The 6062-nt window shown below is 39.8% G+C and overlaps 1 long non-coding RNA gene across 1 annotated transcript; it reads left to right on the top strand.

The window, feature by feature from the left end:
• The first annotated feature begins 3396 nt into the window (after positions 1–3396).
• Dreh (down-regulated in hepatocellular carcinoma) lies at positions 3397–4217 on the top strand. The gene is made up of 2 exons (NR_105051.1): positions 3397–3630; positions 3725–4217. It is a non-coding gene; the product is annotated as a down-regulated in hepatocellular carcinoma (long non-coding RNA).
• Positions 4218–6062: the final 1845 nt, after the last annotated feature.

Here is a 6062-nt window from a genome sequence, read left to right on the forward strand (position 1 = left end):
AAATGTTGCTGGGGGACCTTGAATAAGTCACACAACTTCCTAGGGAATCTTTTATTCCCCTGGTCTAATTAAAGCCACACTGCAGAGTTTCCAAATCAGGTCTTCTGACCACTTTTTCTGATGGTGGGAAGAGTTCTTTCAGCAGATGAAGTAAAATGTATTTTAACTGGTTCCCCATGGCAACGCTTACAGCTATTTCCAAATAACCTTTTGTAGTCTCTGTGTTTTGGTTGGACACCTTTGGGTGTTTAGGGTTGGGAATAAAATCATCTTAATGCAAAAAGTTATTTTTGTTTTCTTTATTTTTGTAAATGCCAGCAATTTTTTCCCCTGAAACAACCTAAATCTGAAAAACTATGTTCTTAAAGCTTCCTCTGGAGAAGTTGAAGGCAGACTATGAAGGGTGACATGAAACAGTCAGAAAGGATTGTATGAAAACAGCTGTTCCCTACTGCCTCCACACTGGAAACTTGTGGACACCACAGGTTCAGACCAGATCAGTGATGGTGAAACAGGAATTCTCTTTAGTAGAATGGCTACCATGGAAAGTCACAACTCCTTAAGAAACTTAGTCAAGGACCTGGAGAGATGGCTCTGCAGATAAGAGCACTCGATGCATTTGCAGAGGATGGAGTTCCTGGAACCTCTGTAGGGCCCTTACAACAACCTTGACTCACTCAAAGAAATCTGACTCCCTCGTCTGGTCTCCTCAGGTACCTCATTCCTGTTCGCAAACATACACATGATTTAAAAATAAAAAAGAAAGAAAGAAATAGATGAATCTTAAGAAAAATAAGAAAATTTTAGTCTTGGACTTCCTGTAGTTAAAAATCAATCTGTAACTCCCTTGCCCTGAAAGACTATGGGAAAACAGTATAACCTTTGCGCTTAAAACAGTGTATCCTTTGCTTTGGAAGAACAAAGGCTACACTGTGGAGTGGGCCCAAGCAACACCTCCCCTTGTCTGAGGATGCGCCATGGTGAAAGGAGCAGGTGCACGTGTTTGTCTGTCGCTTCTGCCTTGACTCTTTTCTATAGAGTATATTTTAAAATTTTAGTCTCAAAGCAGAGTCCAAAACTAGTTATATATCTATTTTAGGAACAGAGAAATATCAGAAGTTCAAAGTCATTATCTGAGAATGAGCTTCGCTTTAGCTAACACCAGTTGTGGCCAGGTGGCTATCGAGTTGACTAGGCACTACAGATACTGAGCCTGATTTGCGTTCAGTTCCTCCTATGAGAATGGAACTCATAGTGGATTGAATTGTAGCTTCCAACATGATGCATGCAGGTCCAAACCCTGCAAGCTATAAATAAGACCGTAGTAGGAGGTAGGACCTTTGCAGGTGTTATTAAACTAAAGATTTATAGAGGATGCCACCTCAGAGTTCCTGAACAGGCCCCAAGTTTACTGCCAAATGTCCTGATGAGACAGATAAGAGGACACAGAGACCAGGTGGTATGTGACTGTGATGGCATCAAACGGTGGACGCAGCCACTGTTGTGATCTTGGCTGCAAGTTAGGGGACGCCAAACTGAAGCCATAGAGCAAAAGAACAGTGCTGACACTATTGGGATCAGAGCAGGATGGATCAAGTTTCTGGTGTGTTAAGCTAACTAGTTGGTGGCCCTTCGGGACAACGGAATTTTAATCTTTCGTTCTGATTGCCTCCTGGGGGCAGACTCTGTACACCCTGTAACCCTGCCAGAGAAGGAAGAGCTACGTGAAGCATTATAAGAATTCCAAACAGACACAAGCATGCCAAGATCACAGCGGTGCTCAGGACTGTAGGGATTCTCGGAGTAAGCTCAAGGATTGTCAGGCCAAGTTCTCAGCACAAAGGCGTGCCAGAGGACAGCCCCAGCAGGGACAGGGTACTAGAGAGGATGTAAGGAACAGACGAGAGGAGGGATGAGTCAGACGCCAAGACTGGGAGGCTTTGCAACTTCTGACTGTCTGACAATCAGAAAGTTTCTTTACTTACACAGATTTTAAAACATTCATGACTTCAATAGGTGCAGATCATATCAATGTATTCTGATCATACTTTTCTAATATGCCCAGGGTTGCAGGTTAAGCCCAGGTAGAAAGGTTTTATTATTATCAACCCCATATCCTTTTTCCTAAAATTCTAAAAATCGTTTTAGCGCAAGCAAGCAAGCAAGCAAGCATGTAACAGACTGTTCTCAAGCTGGCAGCACTTAGTGGTTTCAAGATGAGAATAGATAGAGGATGGATAGAATCTGAGTCAGTCTAGGTGAATCACCCCGCTTTAAGAGGTATATTATCAACTTTTAGTGGTCAGCTATATTGCTTGCAGATTTGCCTAAGCCTGAGAATTTGGGCTTAGGAGTCTTGTTGCAGTTATTTATAATCTTGTAAGAATTTGTTTAATAAAACAATCTTTTGTTTCTACATTAATCAACAATACAGCAGCCTGGTGTGAGCCATTCTTTCCAAGAATGACAAATCCTAATGCCTTATTCTTCTTAGGTTCTTTTATGTTGTTCTTACATCACCTATACATGCTATCATCTTATCTTAGTCATCCTAGCTTGTGTTATGGAGTTCTTACTAGGGGCTTTGTATGTATAGTCTCTTTTCTTGTATGTTATAATTCTAAGAAATTCTAAATATTTTGTAGAAGGAGTTCTTTGCTCTGATTTACTGTCATCTCTCCTATCCTGCTGAGCCTTGTCAGCCCCTCTGAATTTAAACAATTCTTAATTGTTTTTGTTTCATGAATTTACCCAGAGACAGATAACAATCTCCAAGGCACAGGGAAGACTCCCAAGTAGGGTCCACTAGGGTTGTTATTTCCTTAAGAGCAGGGGCTGGTACATGAGGACTTTCTTAGCAGAATACATAAACAGTTTTGTCAGAGAAGACCTGGGTGGATTGTCGTGCTTATAGCTCCGCCCCCCAAAAGTTTAACACACAGAGATGTGAACCAAAAGTAAAGGACTTCAGACTCATAGCATGTGACTCAGCTTTGCTGGTACCTTGTCAAAACAGCTGTGCTCGCCTCATGACTTACACCATTCCCTTAGGAAATGGCAGTGCCGAAGGGGATTTGACAAAGGGCAGGGAATAAGAGACAAAGGCAGGAGGGAGAGGACAAGAGAGAAATTTGTCTAGGGTGTCGTGCAAACGACAGCCTCTGGATAGAGAGAAAACAGACATGACCCATAGACAAATGGTAGTTTGTGTTGTGAAATTGTGAAAACCCCCATGTTAGGATGAGTTGTTTTTTTTTTTTTTTTCCCACTGGGCTTGTTAAGGTGGCCAAAGGGAGGCTTTTGATTGCTGGACTTCAATACTGAGGCTGAACTTTGATACTCAGCCTCCGGGGAGGAAGAGGTGAAATAAGGGAATGGACCTTGAGGGCTAGTTGCAGGACTATAATCTAATGGTTTTTAGCAAGGCAGAAGGGCAAGGCCTACTAGAGCCATGATTGCCATCCTCAGGCCTGCTAGAGCTCCTTCAAAATCACTATCAGCTTCGATTGGTGTGTGTAATGCTCGGGAGCTTAGAGTATATCTGGAAGGGAAACAGGAGCTGTTTTCAAGGATTCACTTCCATTTGTGCATGACGACAACAATGATGACACTCTTCTCCATTCAGCTATGGTGAGTAAGATCTCCCAGACATGACATCACTGGGTGTTGTCCCTAATGGGATTTATGAATGGCTTTCACTCACCAGGAGCTTTTTACCTCTTAGATGCAGATGATGCCCCGCTCCCTAGTCTCACAGTAGCCATGAAGCAGGTCAGCCCTGTATGACGATGGAGCCTGAGAGCTAAGAAGCCAGGCTGAAAATTAAGCTTCTGTGATCCAGTGCACTGCTTATTGGCTTACCCTGTAGGAAATGACTGGCAGACCCAGCAGCAAGTTGACAAACTGAAACTCTGGTCACCGGGAAAGTGCTCTTACGTGAACACAGCAAAGAGCAGAAATCAGGAAAGAAGAAAACAGACAGAGATACCCATCGCAAATGTGTCAGATACCAAAATGTGCCACTGTCACATGAGTCCAAGCTAGGATATGATGACCTCATCTGATACTGATTGTAAAGAGGTGATCACTCAATAATAGTAAGGCATTGATTAGAAAAACAAATGAAACTGAGTGCCTGTCACAAACAGATGAAAGTTGATTTGTACACTAAAGATGCAATTGAATAACCAAGGTTATAAGTACAATAAAATAAAAAGAAAATATTTTAATTGCTTGAGAATAAAGGTCTTTCTAACCTTGGTATAAGCCTGAGCAATACAAAGAAATAACTAATTTGATGATAAGAATTAAAAATGATATTGCCAGAGATGCTATACAGACAAAAGAAAGTGAAGAGGTATTTTCAATATGTGTTATTAGTTTATTTAACAATCACATGTGGTATACCAGCTATAAGACAGAAACTGTCACTGTGAGGACAAAAATGAGGATAAGCAATCTTGACTTCAGTGAGCTTGACCTGCTGAGTGAGGGACAACATGGAACAAGTGCTTCAGAATACCCTGAGTATTATAGGTCACATCTAGTTGTCATAGCAACACACAAATGCAGAAAGTAAATAGGACATGACCTCTCTCATGTATAAAGAATTTATTAAAATCAATGAGAAAAATGGTAACACAGGCAAGCTGACTGAAGATATATACATGGGAGATTCCTAGATAAAAAATGTAGGTCACCAATAAACATGTTATTATCTTCATGAGTAATCAAAGTATGCAAATTAAACCAAAATAATACATTTACCCCCTAACTTATTGAATAATAAAATAAGCCGTAATAAGGTACTAATGCTAATATGCAGGGAATTAGATGCTTCAAAGACTTTGACAAGACTACACAATGTAGAAAAATCTGATAATTATATGTTAATATTTATAACCCTAAAATCCATGTTTTTATTCAATATTATAGAGTTACTGTTTTGTTTCTCCAAAATTCATGTGAAGGAGACTAACTTACAATGTGACATTTAGAGAGACGCAGTCATGACAGTGGAGCCCTTGTGATGCTCCTTGTGACTAGAGGTGCCAGCAGTAATTAAATGCCAGTGACTCTTCTTCTAGGGGTGGGGCTTGGTGGTATTTCCCGTGCCCTTGTTGGTATGTGACTGGCGGTGTTATCGTTCAGGTCTGGTGTAGACTACCACATTGTTGACATTTCATGGATGAAACTTCTCTGTCCTATATAGAAGACACAATTTCACAACAGATGTCCTGGCCATTCAACACTAAGTGGTCAGCCTCAAACCATAGGCGTCTGAGCAGCATTAAGTAGGCTCAGCATGTTGTATGTATATATTCACATGTGTACATACATGTGAGCACATGTTTATATGTAACAATAGTAACCAAATGCAAAGAGATGGGGAAAGATGTCAGGGGAAAGTACACATTGAATTTTAAAGACACAGTAATAGAAGAAGCAAAACCATGTAAACACAGAAACATACATCAAAACCATATATCATAGATTAGCAAGCTATGTGCTATGTCCCATGACCAAGTCCAGCTCATTGTCTAGTTTTGAATATGAAGTATAATTGGAATACAGCCATGTTCGTTTTTAAATTTATCATCTCTGGCTGTTTTATTGTCACAACAATAGAATTCAATAATTGCAACAGAGACTTTCTGTTTGCATAAGCCTAAGATATTTATTATCTGATCCTTCATAGGAAGTTTGCCAGCCCTTCCTCTGTACAGTAGGTCAAAATTACAAACAATTGAAATATTCATGCATCTCATTTGTCTAAAATTATTGTATATCCATAATGTAGAACATTATGCAGCAATTGATAAAGTAGATTATATATATATATATATATATATATATATATAGACATGCAAATGTTTGCTAAGGGATTTGGATAAATGAGAATCATAGCTCAATATGTATAGCATAATCCATTTTTTGTGAACCCTATGTGTGCAGATGTGAATTGATGTATGCATCCACTTACTAATTACAGCCAGTGAATTCTGATATTATCACATTAATGGAAAAACATTGAAACCTGTCATTTATACTCATTCCCTAAC

This window comes from Mus musculus, chromosome 17 (assembly GCF_000001635.26).
Source record: "Mus musculus strain C57BL/6J chromosome 17, GRCm38.p6 C57BL/6J".
Classification (NCBI taxonomy): Eukaryota; Metazoa; Chordata; class Mammalia; order Rodentia; family Muridae; genus Mus; species Mus musculus.